General features: G+C 51.2%; 1 protein-coding gene across 1 annotated transcript in view; it reads left to right on the forward strand.

Moving 5' to 3' along the window:
- The first annotated feature begins 646 nt into the window (after positions 1 to 646).
- The window catches only part of RAP1B (RAP1B, member of RAS oncogene family), a 38,595-nt gene continuing 24,952 nt past the window's right edge, over positions 647 to 14,289 (forward strand). The window contains exon 1 of the mRNA XM_001511313.5: positions 647 to 912. The gene's annotated coding sequence lies outside the window, so the exon portion shown is untranslated. The remainder of the gene's footprint in view (positions 913 to 14,289) is intronic.

Raw genomic sequence — 14,289 nt, forward strand, 5'->3', positions numbered from 1 at the left:
CTGATCGGGGTAAGGCCTTAACAAATACCATCCTCATCATTATGATTATTTATTCATTCATTCAATAGTATTTATTGAGCGCTTACTAGGTGCAGAGCACTGTCCTAAGCGCTTGGAATGGACAAATCGGCAGCAGATAGAGACAGTCCCTGCCTAGTGACGGGCTTGCAGTCTCAACTTAACAAATACCATCGTCATCATTATTATTATTTATTCATGCATTCATTCAATAGTATTTATTGAGCGCTTCCTAGGTGCAGAGCACTGTCCTAAGCGCTTGGGATGGACAAATCGGTACCAGGTCGAGACCGTCCCTGCCCTTTGACGGGCTCCCAGGCTCATCGGGGGAGACGGACAGACAAGAACAATAGCAATAAATAGAATCGGGCTATTGTTTATTATTATCAAGGCAAATACCATCCTCATTGTGATGATTCTTTTGATTATGAAGGAGAGCAGAAGGGCCCCAAGGGGAGGCCGGCCATGGCGGGCGGGGCTGGGGCCCAGGCGGCGGCCGGCGCGCAGGCGCACGAAAGGCGGGAGGAGGAGAGGAGGGGAAAGGTCAACCGCCCCTCTCGGCCCCGCCCCCTGCCGCGGGCCCCGCCCACCCTGTGACGTCACGGCGGCCCCACCTCGCCCCCAGCCAGCCGGCCAGCCAGCCAAGGACCGGCCGGCCGACCGACCGACCGAGCGAGCGACCGACAGACAGAGGAAGAAGGCCATCGCCGTCGACCCCGTCCCCGCCACGACCACGACACGACGAGCGGCAGCAGCAGGAGCCACCAGCGCCGCCGCCACCAGCGGCCGGGGGAGCGACGGCCGCACGGGCGCCGCCGAGTCGGGGAAGTGGGGCAGCCCGGGGCCGGGCGCGCCGTCCTCCCCGCCCTCCTCTGCCCGGCCCTCCGGCCGTCGGTGAGTGTGGGGCGGCGGCAGCTGCGGCAGCAGGAGGAAGGCAGGGCCGGGCAGAGGGAGGCGGGGAGGACCACCCCCATCACCGCCAGCAGCAGCAGCAGCAGCAGCAGGAGGAGGAGGCCGCGGCGGGGCAGGGCGGAGGGGGCCGGGGAGGACCACCATCACCAGCAGCAGCAGCAGGAGGAGGAGGCCTCGGCGGGGCAGGGCGGGCCGAGGCAGCAGAGGAGGAGGAGGCCCGGGGAGGGGAGGATCGGGAGGACCGGGAGGACCACCGTGACCGGCGGCAGCAGGAGGAGGCCTCGACCGGGCCGGGAAGGGTGGGCGGAGGGAGCGGAGGAGGAGGCCCCGGCCGGCTAGGGGAGGACCATCCCCACCATCGGCGGGAGGGGAGGGCCATGACCGTGACCAGCAGCAGCAGGAGGAGAAGGCCTCGGCAGGGCAGGCTGGGGAGGAGGAGGAGGAGGCCCGGGCGGGGTTGCAGGCGGCCCTGCAGGGGAGGAAGGCTCGGGGGGCCGGATGGACGGGCGAGGCGCTGCCCAGCTCTGCCCCCGCCGCCCCGGGAAGCGCCGCGCTCTGCCGGAGGGGGTCAAACGTGGGAAACATGGCGGAGGAAGTCGTGTCCTCCCCTCCCTTCTCCTCTCCGCCTTGGCCGGACCCCCGCGCGCCGCGGCCTCCGTGCACACGGGCTGCGTGCGTGCTGCTCGCCGTGGGGCCGGGCCCGGAGGCGGGGGCGGCCGCAAGTGGGGCCGGAAATCCCAAACTTGGCCTTCGGAAAGGCGGTTGGAGGCCCCCACCCCATCCCGCCCCCGGTTGCAACACCCGCCCGGCTCCCCGGGCTTGTAGAAGGGCGGCGAGAAAGTTGCTCTCTCCCGGAGGATCGGGCTCCGTTTGGTGCGAGAAGGAAGGAGGAGGGGGAGCCCCCACATATCCCCCCCCAACATACACACCCACCCCCACAATCCCGCCCCCCACGATGCAGGTAGCGATTGCCTCCATCTGTTGCCGAAGCGTACCGTCCGAGCGCTTAGCACAGTGCTCTGCACCCAGTAAGCGCTGACTACGGTTGAATGAATGAATGACTCTCGCCAGGGTGATCCGTCCCTTCCTCCTACACGCCCATCGGGAAAAGCCCCACACAAGTTTCGTGAGCCAGTTTCTCTTTCGAGTTCTAGGCCTCTCCGGGGAATTTATAGCCAGAGGCCTTTTTCGGCCCCCCGCAGCCTGGGAGCTCGTTGTGATCAGGGGACATCACCCTTGACTGTGGTATCATACTGCCCCGAACGCTCAGTACGGTGCTGTGCACAGACTAGGCGCTCAATACACGCCACCGACCCTACGTCAGTCCTACGACCCCCGTGGGATGCGCCTAGACCGCACTCTCGAATCGTTCTCCCATCCGGGACTAAGAAACTTGGAGAAGGTTTGATCTCGACTGGCTCTTCCCCTTCTCCTCCCTCACCCCGCACTTTTAGAATTGGCATTTTTTCCGGGTTTGTTTCACTATAGCCCCCCTTTTGGAATAAGCAGAGGAAGATCCCTACGGAGGTTCCCAGTGGTCCGACGAAAGGTCGGATTCGGTCACGCCGCCAAAGTGAAGCGACTCGAGAGCCCTTTCGTATCGCTTTGAGGGCTGCGTCGAATCCGTTTCCATTTTTGTCAGGCGAAAGTTTTGGAGTCTTTAAGGGGACTTGAACTGCTCGTAGCCTGTGTCATAGCAGCGTGGCTCAGTGGAAAGAGCCCGGGCTTTGGAGTCAGAGGTCATGGGTTCGAATCCCGGCTCTGCCACTTGTCAGCTGTGTGACTGTGGGCGAGTCACTTCACTTCTCTGTGCCTCAGTTACCTCATCTGTAAAATGGGGATTAAGACTGTGAGCCCCACGTGGGACAACCTGATTCCCTTGTGTCTACCCCAGCGCTTAGAACAGTGCTCTGCACATAGTAAGCGCTTAACAAATACCAACATTATGTGTTGAATATTAATAATAATAATAATAATGGTGTGAGTGCCCTGCCTTGAGCATGCTACTGAGCCCTGGGGTAGACACAGCGTAAACAGGTTGAAGACAGCCTCTGTTCCACGTGGATCTCACAGCCTAAATGGAAGGGAGAACCGGTTTTGAATCCCCATTTTACAGATGACACAGTGACGTTGAGCGACTCGCCCGAGGTCACAGAACAGGCAGGTGGCAGAGCCCTAGTTTTCTGAATCTCAGGCTCCTGCTCTTGCCACCAGGCCTGGCTGCTTCTGCTAATAGAGATCTGCAATCGTGATTAAGTAGGAAAGAACATACCTGAATTTTAACATAGACCTATCGAAGTAGATATTCGGGTGGGTCCCAGTCTATCTGAAGGTTATGCAGATTGAATGGGAAATGTCCTGACTCTATTCCCTGCCCGTGGTGTGACCATGGGCGTGTCAACCTGTGCCTCAACTTCCTTGTCTGTATAGTGGGGATTAAATACCTGTTCTCCATCCTACTTAAGACTGAAGGCCTTTGTGGGACAGGAACTCTTATTTCGTATCAGCCCTGGTACTTACGACAGTACTCGGACCCTAATAAGCGCTTAACAAATACCACGGTTATTATTTGTCCTACGGAACGCCGACTGATCTTATTTTTCTTTTCCTACAAGTTTGCTCAAAGTTCTGTGTTGCCGGACCCGTTCCCTCTGACGTTGTGGAGCTCTTAGGACAGTGCTTGGCACATAGTAAGCGCTTAACAGATACCGTCATCATCTTCAGTCATGGCGCATTTAGTTCTTAGTATCAATCAGGATGCCTTAGTACTGGTCAAAACACCTAAAATCCCACCAGAGGATCCTCGTTTTCACAGTGCTGTAAAAATGCCAGTTGCCGTTTTGTTCCAGGCCAAATTTATAGCCACTGGAGATGGGGTCGGTAGGTCTTCCGAGATGCTTAGCGTCTGGCATTTAGCTGCTCCTGGTTATGCCTAGATCTGTTTGTGAGTACTGGGTGATTTAGAAGATTAGAACTTTGTCATATCAGTCGATCACATTTAGCTTGACAGTTTCCCAGGGAAAATGGATCACTGGTTAAAAGGACAGGCCTGAAAATGAAACACTTCCTTCGTGTTCCAAAGATTCGGAGGAACTTTCTGACCAGTTTTACTACTCCTTTTCCCATGAAAAACAAGTTCCCTATAACAACTGAGTGTTTTCAGATTGTGTGACGTGGCATTCAAAAGTGTCAGCTAAAATCCAAGGCTGTGGAACAGTCGGTTTACAGGGCACTTGGCCCTTGGACATCCCGGTAAAGTAGAGGTCTGTATACAGATGTAAACTTCAGGCCCCAGACGATTCAGGTCTCGGCATCAGGCAACTTGGGGCTTAGACCCTCAAATTTTAGAAAGTGTCCCTCCTCAAGCTGGAGGGTTTTAAAACGAATCCCCTGAAATAGCCGTAATACTGTGCGGTCCAGATGGGCAGCGCACTTCGCAGCCTGTACCACCGCCTCCTCCTTGCCTGATGGACTCTCCCGTCAGGAACAGCTGAGACTTGAGGCCCGAGAACCTGCCCAGAGGGTGGGGTCATCGTGCCGGTGACGTGCCCAATGCCCGTCACGCTCCCTGCCTGGGCCTGTTCCCGTTTGGGCAAGGGGTGTAAATGAGCGTGTAGATGGGCAGCTCGTGGAGAAGTGCATAGGCAGTCTTGGCTACAGAGCCAGGACTAGAACCCAGGTCTCCCGACTTCTTGAGGAGGATTCCTCTTTCCCCTGGGCAAAAGCGTAGTAAATAAATAAATACCATAAAAAATACCAATAAATGCCATAAGCATAAGCACCTAGTACCCACAGCCACTTAGCTGTGTGACTTTGGGCAAGTCACTTCACTGTGCCTCAGTTACCTCATCTGTAAAATGGGGATTAAGACTGTGAGCCCCACTTGGGACAACCTGATTCCCCTGTGTCTACCCCAGCGCTTAGAACAGTGCTCTGCACATAATAAGCGCTTAATAAATACCAACATTATTATTATTATTACCCGGCTCTGCATGCAGTAAACATTCAGTAAATACCATTGACTGAAAACCAACGGATTAACAGTGTGTTACCCACAGCACCCTGTGACAACCCCTAAGAACTGACCGTCTTTTTCTAGATGCTGCTAACAGTAGCCGTGGTGCTTGTTGAGAGCTTACAATGTGCCAGGCACTGCACTGACTAAGCAATGGGGTGGATACAAGCAGGTCGGGTTGGACACAGTCCCCCTCTCACATGGGGCTCTCCGTCTAAATCCCCATTTTCCAGATGAGAGAACTGAGGCCCAGAGAAGCCAAGTGACTTACCCAAGGTCACCCAGCAGACAAATGGCGCAGCTGGGATTAGAACCCAGGTCTTTCTGACTCCCGGGTCCGTGCTGTGTTCGCTGAGTCGAATTGGACGTCATCGAGGTGATGAGGTTTGAGGGAGGAACTTAAAGATGCGACACGTGAGCCACAAGACACGTCAGAGTGGGGTATAAGGTGTGAACTTGTTGGCCATCCTTTCCCAAACTCGGTGTTGCCCTCCCTTCCAGTCGGCCTCTGCAGTTAAGATGTCAATAGCTGGGCCGAGCCGCCCGGCCACCGCCCACGGAGGAGGGGGAAAGGTCAGGGAGGCTCCTTATCCAGACAGCTTCCAGTGGCTCCCGCCAAGAGCTGCTTGTGCTCTCTACCAAGTAGCCGCAGGATGTAGGGTGATGTAAAAAACCCTTCCCCCCTCTTCCTCTCTCAGCCCCCTCCCTCGGGCCGTGGCTAGTGGGGCCCCAGGCACAGCCACCAGCGGATACATGGACACACCGGGAGCCTCGCCTGTGTGTGGATGGGGCGAATCTGTGTGGTTTGGAGACTGCCCATCCCACATTGGCCTTGACACTCGGTAGTAAGAAGGGTCTAAAGCCGATGCCCAGTGGCATCAGCCTGAGGTAAGCCTCAGCTTCTTAGGGGAAGAGTAGGGGGCCAGACTGGATTCAGCTGGGTTTGTCCCAGTTAAGTGACTGAACTCAGCTTTTCTCCCTTCCCACGATCTCTCCCAAACCCATGGGATAATGTACCGGCTCACCTTCCCGGTAAAAATTTGCTTCTAAAAACGGACAGAAAAAATAAGGCCATTCGACCTCCCTCCCTTTAAGAATAATAATAATTACGGTGTCTGTTGAGCACTTAGTATGTGCCGGGCACTGTACTAAGCGCTGGATGCTTTGCCTTTCGATTAATTCTGGTCAGCTACCTTGGTGGGTACCTAGCACTTGTTGGCAAAGCACTCTTCGAATGCTGTTCAGTTGTTTTTAGGGACTGAAAATAACTGGGGCAAAAACATACCGAGAGAAATAGAGTAGAATAGTAAATGAGTCCATTTGTTTTAAAACAGGAAGATTTACATGCGGGTAGAGCATAGGAAAATAAAAGAAATATCCCGGGCCACACCGGCGGCCTTTCCGGCTCAAAGTATTCCGTCTCTGTCGGTGTCAGTAGGAGATATGGAGGAACAATGTAATGGTTGCCCTAATTCTTCCTCATCACATGCATATTCTTTGAGTGGTAAAAATAGACTCTTCCTGAAAACTGGCAAAGTTAACTCTGCAGGTGCTGCTCTGGCCATGGTGTGCCAACTGGGCCTGGCACCCAAGTCCACGCCATGCACCTCTAAATCCTCCACCACGGTTCCTGGGCCCTGTTTCCTTCCTAGACCCATTACCCACCTCCGGGTGGATAGCGCCACAAGGCGCTGAATGCCAGAGCGGCGGGACGGGTGGTGACGTCGGTCTGTCAAGTGGTATCTACTGAGCGCTCACTGTGTACTAAGCTCTTGGCAAGGTACACTATAACGTGAGACCGTGGAAAATGGTAGCCCGGGCTGAGGGGTCCTGGAAGGGGCGGCCCACCTCGGGAACCGCCACCCAGTTGCTGAGTAGAGCAGCCATCGAGGTCACCGCCCCCGTCGCCGCTCAGCGGGCAACCGAGACCCTTCCGCCAACCCAATCCTAATTGAATTGGTATCTCTGCCAGCGCTTAGTGCAGAAGCAGGACAGCCTAGAGGGTAGAGCACGGGTCAGGGAGTCAGAGGGACCTGGGTTCCAATCCCGGCTCTGCCCCATGTCCACTGTGCGGCCCCGGGCAAGGCACTGAACCTCGCTGGGCCTCAGTTACCTCATGTGGAAAGTGGGGTGAAGACTGTGAAGCCCCATATGGAACAGGAAGTGGGTCCAACCTGATTAATTTGTATCTACTCCCATTGCTTAGAACAGTGCTTGGCACATAGTAGATGCTTAAGTACCTTTGTTATTGTGACTGCCGTGCCTGGCACCTAGTAAGCGCTTAACAAATACCACAATGATCAATGCATTAACTTGGGATTCTATGTACAGTGAAGGGTTATTCTTCAGTCACACCTTCTTAGGCCATGAAGTCCATTGTTGGGTAGGGATCGTCTCTATGTGTTGCCGAATTGTACTTTCCAAGCTGTTAGTACGGTGCTCTGCACACAGAAAGCGCTCAATAAATACGATTGAATGAATGAAGTGAATGTCCCAAACTAAAGGCGGGACTATATTTGAATACATTTCTAGTGATGATGCAGGAAATAAGGCATTGGTTTTAGTCCCATCACTGTAAGGAAAAAGTAGCAATCGGACTACTTGGCCAAAAATAACCATCGAACTGCTTTGCCTTTACAGTGATGGGGCTGAAATCAATCGGTGGTATTTATTGAGCGCTTGCTGGATGCGGAGCATTGAACTAAGCACTTGGAGATGAGTGGGGGGGCGAGCCGACGGAGGGCTTTAAAGCCATTGCTCATCCCCTCAACCTCTCCCAGGGAAGCCCAGAAGCTTTCTGGTTCCGCTCCGGCCTGTCGACTGTTGACAGAGGGCCCTGAGCCGTTCGTCTACTGGACTACACTGCTGCTTGTCTTCTTACTTCTCTACTGCTGGGTGGCTGCTTAAATATATATTCAAATTTATATTAAATGTATGTAATATGTATATGAACATATATGTGTACATGCACACTCTTGAAAAAATTTGTGCTCAGTTGCTACTCAAGCGGGCAAAAATTTTGAGCAACTTGGTGGGAAGGATAGAATTCTGAAAGTAAATCATGAGTCTCTTCCTCTTGTTGAAAAAGCAAACTGCAGGCTTTATATTAAAACCCCAATTATGTCTTTGTCAGCAGGGATATAATTAGCTTCATTACCATATTATGGTCAAATAAGGAAAAGCAGCATGGTTTCGTGGATAGAGCACGGGACTGGGAGTCAGAAGGTCTTGGGGTCTAATCCGGGCTCCACCGCTTGTCTTCTGTCTGACTTCGGCCAAGTCACTTCACTTCTCTGGGCCTCAGTTCCCTCACCTGTAAAATGGGGATTAAGATTGAGAGCCCCTTGTGGGACAGGGACTGCGTCCAACTCGATTTGCTTGTATCCACCCCAGCATTTAGTATAGTGCCCGGCACAAAGAAAGCGCTTAACAAATACCATAATTGTTATTATTACTATTAGAAACAGTTGGCTAACATATTGAAACTCCAGGGAAAAAGTTATGCACTTGAAAAAACAAGCAAGAAAGATCACTTTAATTGAGACCATGTTTAGTCAGCGATGACGAATCTTGCTATTTTCGATAAGCGGTGCTTCTCTATTCCAGACAGTTCTAATATTCTCTTCCCTGGTGGAGATCACAAGCACCAGAAAGTTTGGGTAAAGGGGTGGGGATGGTGAGAGTAATGTGAAGGAATTTTTACTTTCCTGCCACCAGTTCTGATAGTCTGATGTGTTGTGCTTTCCAAGAGTTTTCAACATTTTGAATTTCTCAAGGAAGATTTTTTTTTCATCTGTGAAAGGCAATTCTACTGAGCAGGCTGACCAACATTTTAAAATGCATAACTATATTTCTCGCCCCAGTTCTTCCAAGCATTGGTGTGAAAAGATTGGCTGTTCGGTCAGCGGTATTTTTTGAACGCTTCCTGTGAGCAGAGCACTGTACCGAGCGTAGGAGAGAGTACCGTACAGTAGGATCGGTAGACATGATGTGATCCATGCCCTCAAAGAGGTTGCAGCCTAGTTCTTTTGGTGTGTCCTATATTTCATGCGTCATATGTCTGGATTTACAAATCTGACATGCAGCCTATTATTCTGGGCATGTCTTCGGTGGATAAAGTTTCAGGTGCTTATTGGGCTTAAGCCAAGTTCATTAGAATAAGTTGGTACATTTTTTGCTTGCTCAGAAATCTGGCATAGCCACAGCAGAAGAATAGCTCCTAAGAGCTACTGGTAAGTTTTGGGAAAATCACCATGATTAACACTATTGAGTTCCTATTCTGAGAGTCATTCGATGGTATTTGTGCACACAACAGTGGAATAGCCCTTGGGAAAGTACAATGAGCAGAGTTGGTAGACAAGATGCCTGCCCACAAGGAACTTACAGTCTATAGGGAGAGAAGTGCCAGTGAAGTCATTATTCATGGCAATAAGATGAGTGTGCTCTTTCAAAGATGTTTTTTTTTTCCTTCAGGTGAATGTGAATGGACACGAATAAATAGCTGTCCTCCATGTCCAAAGAAAACGTTACACTGATGTTGCAGTCATGCGGGGAGGGCGTGTGTGTGTGTGTTTGTGTGATCAGGTGACAATCTCTCTTGGAAATCATGCCTGTGAAAAAGGCTGAGCCCTTGCTATTTGGGGTCAGCATTGCCTCCCCAAATAGACTTCCTTGGATACCAGGGGTGCTGCAGAATGGCACTCGTCATTCATTTCATTCAGTCGTATTTATTGAGCCCTTACTGTGTGCAGAGTATTATACTAAGCACTAAATACAGTGTAACAATAAGTAGACACAGTCCCTGCCCACAACGACACTGCCGGGTCTCCCTCGGCCTGAGACCAGAATGGGGCTGCCTACATCTTAGATTGGGGGAAGGGAGAGGGATAGTTTACCGCCATAAGGATTAGGGCTGGATTCATCTGGGTGGTGATGGTGAGGGTTGGCCTCGAGCCATCCACACTCTCAGAGCCGAGCCTCATTCCCTGCAGGACAGCTGTTGAGGGCGGACTGAGACGAAGGAGAAAGACGGGTGGGTGTTTTGCACATCATCCCACTGTGGGACGATGATTCCATGTGGGTGCCATGGTGATCCAAAGAGAAGAACCTGGCTTCTCCCACAAACTTGGTGGATTTTCTGACGCCTAACGCGTTTTGGGCCAGTCGCCTAATCCGCTTTGGGCCGGTTTGAAATTATTGCAGTAACGGGATGGGAGTCGAGTGGTGAAATCTGCAAAGATGCTAGGATGCTAAAGAATATTTTTCATCAACAGGGAGGGGTAGAATTAGGGGAGAAAACAGATTGAGGTAGGATGGCAATTTTACCTTTCCTCTCTTTGCGTGTTGGGCAGGGGAGATTTCTAAAGTTTAGGCACCGTCATCCGTGGCACTCTCCCAAGGGTTTAGTTCAGTGGTCCGCACAGAGTGAGCATTCAGATTCCATTAATGGATCTCCCCGATCGTCGTAAAATACTATTCATAGTGTTTCTTTGCAATTTATAGAATTCATGCAATAGGTCCTTGTGATGTTTGACCCACCGACCCTCATACTGTATGTGGAGTAGCACAGATTGATTCATGGATTTTGAGCTGCTCATCGTGCCTTCAGAACTTGTTTCTGTAAAGTGTTCTGGGGGTGGTGTCAATTGGGGAGCGTGGGAATCACTTAAGTAAGCAAGAGCAGGGAACCCAGCTTAACAAACTCCCCGCTTACCACATCCCACTGGTTAAGAAAAATCCCAAATGGAGCATGTTCCCACTGCTCTGTTCCTTCCCATTCTGTAATCGTAAAGAAAGGAATCGGGATATGGACCCTCTCACCTGAATCAACAGCTTCGGGCTTTTTTAGCAGTTCAGTCAGAAAGTTCCTGTGTATAATACAGACAGGAGAATGAATATCTTCCTTAGAGGCAGAGGCGGATTTTTGGGTTGGAAGGAAGCCGGCTGATGATCGCCAAAAAACCTCTGAAAGGATAAGGAAGAAAAAAACACACATAGGGAAAATACTGAAATTGTTGGTTGACTTGGGATTTTTTTTCAATAAACGGTAGAAGAAAGACTTCCAGAGTACCACAACTCCCAGTCTACTAATAGGCAAAGCTCTCCTTATCCCAGAAGTCAGTCAGTCAGCCAAGTCCTTCTTACCGTCTTAGCTAGGTGCCGTTTTGGAACTCGAGAACTGGAAAGGAGTGATGGAAGAATGAGAAAAGTGAGAGGAGGGTGGGCGTATATGTCAGTTTCCCCCTCCTGCCAACCTTTTTTTTCCCCTCAGCTCCTTGCCATTTAAAAATTTCTCCCACTCCCAGGTTTTATCCGTGTAGGATTTTAGGTGCTCGAACAAAAGACTGTCTGTGTCCTTGATGGAGTTCTTTTGCATACAAGAACCTTGATTAATTGTAGAAGTTCACCGGCTGTCTGGTATCTGAAGAGCAGTTTGCATTTATAAGCATAGTGCTGTGAGTTGCTCTTTATACAAAAAATCAGAAATCCGTAGCTAGGGCAGTTCAGAGCAGTTTTGTGTTGGAGGGAGAAGCAGAGTGGACTAGGGAAAGAGCATGGGCTTGGGATTGGGGGACCTGGGTTCTAATCCAAGCCCCACCGCTTGCCTGTCGGGTGACCTGGAGCGAGGCACTTTAACTTCTCCGTGCTTCGGTTTCCTCTTCTTTCAAATGGGGAGTCAGTACTTGTTCTCCCTCCATCTTAGACAGTGAGCTGAATGTGGGACAGGAACTGCGTTTGACCTGATTATCTTGTACCTACCCCATCCCTGAGAGCTGTGCTTGGTAAGTAGGCGCTTTAACAGATCCACGTATTATTTTATTTTGAATGCTTCCACTTGGCTTTAAAAGTGAGATCGACGTACTGTGCATTTGTCTGTGAGACTGTCTGCTGGGCAGCCGATCGAGACCCGGAGCCGGGCCAAGCACAGTCCCCGGGATTGGCTCAGTGCAGATGACTCAGACAGAAAAAGAGATGACTTGCCACAAGACGAGAACGGCACCAAGCTCTTGCAACCCCTTCGTGACTCGCACAGAAAGCTTTCAGAAACCTGTGATGTTGCGGGCAGATCAAGTTGGGGCACACGTGGGACAGGTGGCGGGGTGTCAGAGCGGAAGAGATCCAAGGCTCCGCGGAGCCCCACGGAGCAAAGATCGTCGACACGTTTGAAAAGATGCCATATGGCCCTGTAGAAGCCTGCACGTGCCTCCCAGCGAGAGAGAAGATGGCTTCCCGCCTCCTCACGGTCGGGGAGAGACGCGGATTGGAGATCGCAGGCAGTGCCGCACTTGCATTTTTTGGCCTCTCCTCTCCCCCAGCCACGACTTTCGACCTCCACGGACTGGGCAGAAATCATTCGGCAAAGATGGCATTTCGGTATCCTTTTCGCCACGCCGACTTTTAAAGACGGGACCCTCGGAAACCCTCCGTGCCAAGACGTAGGTAGCCCTCCGCCCCAGCTGTCGAGAAAGCCGTTGCAGCAGTCAGCCGTGGAGAAAGGCCAAGCGGCTGGATCCCGTGGGTTACCCACTGACGGCTAGAAACAGCGTATGAACCACTGAGGACAGCCCACCGGCATCGCCATCTTCCCGAAAGACTGGGAAAGAGCAGATCGCAATCAGGCGCGCCAGCGGTGGAGGCGGGGACCGACACGCACACGCAGGAAAAGGCAGCAGGATCGATTAGTGGTATTTATCGAGCACGTCGTATGCTAAATGCTCCAGAGAGTACGAATACAAAAGGATCGGTAGGCACGGTCTCTGCAGAGAGCACGCGGTGAGAGGGAACTTTCAGTCTACAGTCAACATTCTTAACTTATGTGCAGGCCTACCTTCATTCTCAGGTGGAGCTGGCTCTGAGCCACTTAGTGGGGAGGAAGGTAGGATAGTGGAGGGAGGAAGGTAGAGTCGGGGGGCACCTCAGAACACAGAGCTACTCCCCTCTTCGACTATAAGCTTGTTGTGGCCAGGGAATGTGTCTGTTCATTCTTGTATTGTACTCTCCCAAACGTTTAGTACAGTTCTCTGCACCCAGTAAGTACTCAGTAAATACAATTGAATGAACGAATCTCTCCCCCCCCCCCCCCCATGGCAAGGATTTAGGCTATTGTAGCTGCATGTTTCAAGGTAGCAAGTCTGCTTCAAAAATACCAGTTTGCATATTTCCAAATTCCCGGAATGCAGCTTTGGTGAGGAAGGGAGAGCGAATTTTAGTTGTGGAGTTGTTCCCCAGATTTGGCAGGAAGCTTTAGTGAAAGGCTACAAGAGAGAGCGACTAGATCATTTGTTCTAGGTTGACTTCAGCATCTGAGCTATTTATAATATTTTCCACTTAAGAGTTCACTGCCAATTGTCAGGGAATGACCGGATGTTCTGTTACCGTTCAGGCAGAATTGCAGTTAAGAGCAACATCCAGTCAAAATAGCCATATTAATGAAGGAGGGGGGAGTTGTACCCCCTAGTTTTCTTGTTCTGTCGACTGTAAGCTCATGAGAGGGGAACCCGTCTACCAACTCTGTTCTATTGTACTCTCCCAACCTCTTAGTACAGTGTTCTGCCCATAGTAAGTGCTTAATAAGTACAATAAATTACCAAAAGAAATTCTGAAATAGTGTGAAATTCCTCTAGTCTTCCCCAAAGTAGACTTTCCTCAATTTTCCTAAAATGTGAAGTTTATGTTCTTGGCAAACGTTAAGGCAAATGGGAATTACACTGTATGCTTTCCTTGATGAGCGCCTTGTGCCTCCACCCGACTGTTTTTTCTGACATCATTGCATTCTCTCCAGATAGATATATGTCGTTGGAAGAATATTTGACAATTCCTTAAGCGTTCTGTACCGAACACGTATTATGCTAGAGCAGTGCATGCTTCTCCAGGGTGGTGCTTGGAATAATGTATTCTGACTCAAAAATGAACGAGTTGAATAATGACGGTGCCAGTTATGAAGCTCTTACCGTAGGCCAAGCCAGACGGTGGGCTACATACGAGATAAGTAGGTGAGGCAGAGTCCTTGTCCCACGTGGGGCTCACAGTGTAAGAGTATGAGAGGTCAGGTATTTTATCTCCACTGAGCCAGTGAGGAAACTGAAGCCCCAAACAGTTAAGAGACTTGCCCAAGATTGCACAGCAGACGAGTGGCAGAGTCACAGCATTTCCGGTGTTCTAAAAGCTGAGAAGGATCAAAGTGCTTCAGGGCTAGACACCCACGGGCATCTGCAGTGTAGAAGCGAGGGTGGATAGGGTGGGGGCATAGGGTTAGTCAGGTCTCTCGTGTGAGAAATATTTAATCTCAAATCATTGAACCTGGCAGCATGGCGCAGTGGGCAGACCAGGATAGGGGGTCAGGA

Source organism: Ornithorhynchus anatinus, chromosome 14 (genome assembly GCF_004115215.2).
Source record: "Ornithorhynchus anatinus isolate Pmale09 chromosome 14, mOrnAna1.pri.v4, whole genome shotgun sequence".
Taxonomy (NCBI): Eukaryota; Metazoa; Chordata; class Mammalia; order Monotremata; family Ornithorhynchidae; genus Ornithorhynchus; species Ornithorhynchus anatinus.